Source organism: Triticum dicoccoides, chromosome 2B (genome assembly GCF_002162155.2).
Source record: "Triticum dicoccoides isolate Atlit2015 ecotype Zavitan chromosome 2B, WEW_v2.0, whole genome shotgun sequence".
NCBI lineage: Eukaryota > Viridiplantae > Streptophyta > Magnoliopsida > Poales > Poaceae > Triticum > Triticum dicoccoides.
The window spans coordinates 377,044,767-377,046,890 of NC_041383.1; positions in this window are offsets into that span (position 1 = coordinate 377,044,767).

A 2,124-nucleotide genomic window follows, 5' to 3' on the forward strand; every position below is an offset into this window, starting at 1 on the left:
AGTTGTACACCGAGGTGTTTACATAAGCAGGAGAATAATACTGCTTAGATTATATAGACCTCAAGAAAGGTTAAACCAACCAATGGAAAGGAAAATAAGATTATCAGATTAAACAAAACAATGAAAAGGAAAATGTGTTTTAAACACATATATTAGGGGGTATATCCTTCCCAAGGGCAAGCAACGCATGATATTCATGACGGGATATAGCGTAGAAAACCCCTTTAGGAAAGGGAAGAGAAATTTTTATGACATTACCCATTCAACGGTGTTTGGATAATTGGGCAGGAAACATTTAACATTGGGTTTCAAATGTTCTTGTTGAAAATTGGAGTACCATAGACATGCTTCGAGATAGCATTGACATGGTCTTCATGTGAAGATCAGACTCTGGAAACACGAAGGATCCATCAGGAACAACTTGTAGAATAAGTCTTACAATTTCCTCATGGGTGAATGGATAACCTTGCTGAAAAGGAATCTATAATGATAGGTCCTCCAGCCGGGGGGGGTGCTAGGCATGACATCATGTTACTGGGTCATCAAAGGATCAATATCATAACTCTTGGAAAGTTGTCCTAACCATCATATCTGACGGAGATTCAGGTATGATTGGTGTCAGGATACCTCAGGTTCAGGATGCCTGAGAAGAAAGGTGCAACACCAATTGACGGGATGACACTGAAAGATTCTCGGGAAATGAACTATGAAGTGACTTCCGTTAACAAGAGTTCATCATTAACCCAAGGAGAGGACAAGGAGGTGTCTGGTGAACTCAACGGCAATTCACCGAGATTCCCAAAAGATGGATTTCCACCATTAAGTGAACAAGGAGATAACATTTGTCAGATCAAATGATATAGGGAAGTATGCTCGAGGAAAACATACATAATTAAACATTGATTGAAAGGTGCGCCCGAAATATGGGTTGGGTTGCACGACCAATGTCAGAATGGTGATTCAATAGTCAATAGTCTAAGAATGAACTTTCGACCATTAACTTCAAAAAAATAGGGTTGCTAGAAGGAAAGAATCCAAACAACACCGTTCACTTGTTGGAATTAACACGGGGACCAATAAAGAATGGTGATGGTGAGAAGTATTTCTATGCCAAGAATTCTCAAGAGGTGGAACAAATCTCAGAACATTCTTGACATAAAGGATGGTAATACTCCAAGGTAAAGAAGAACAATTGCTGGATAGCAAGAAACTCAAGGTATAACACCAAACATGAACAAGCTTGTGTTGGTGGGAAGGCAATAAAGTGGTCGATGATAATACAATTCATCGAGGGCAAGGATGGTATTTCTCATCATGAATTCAATTGATATCCTGGATGAGCTCAGAATGTTGATGATCACGACACCTTTGTCGCGAGAGTTCATGAAGATGTAATCAATCGGCGACGACATCAAGTCAAAGTAATGATGAAGTGAAAGGTTATTGGAACCAAGGGTACAACACAAACTCGAAACCAAGCTTGTTGTTCAAGGCGAAATGATATGATAATGAGGATCGACGTAAGGTTAGTTCATCGTCGAAAATTGTGCTCCGAGAAGAAGGACCGGGTAGCACAGTTAAAATCATCACTACAATGATATAGCCAAACAGGCTAGGAATGGCGTGATCGGGTACAAACTCGTACTTATAGAAGCTTACTGAAGAGTTGTTGAACCGTAGTGCGGACTCGGTTTAGTTATCGGTGTCTTTGAGTGTTTAATAACTCAGAGCCCGTGAAAAATTGGAATCAGTGGGAAGGTAGTACTTGATGAAGAACTCATAAAAAGTTATGCAGTTCCATGATAATCTCGAGATACCAGGGGGGTAATACTCGACGATAGTCCAAAGTAGAGCTTAGACTGGGGTATTGCTCTAAAGAAGGTAAGTGCTTAAACTTGCACGAGAAATGGTATTTCAAGGAGATCATGGTCGGAACCACGATTGCAATAGGCCAAATCCCAGATATAAGAACTTATACCAAGGGAATAATTAATTTAAGAGAAGCTTTAATGATATGATCTACATCATGTCCATGGGCATGAACATAAAGTTCAAGGTCGACTCCCACTTCTTCAATGCATAACCTTTCATTCACCTCTCGTATTTCGAAAATGACATTAGTTG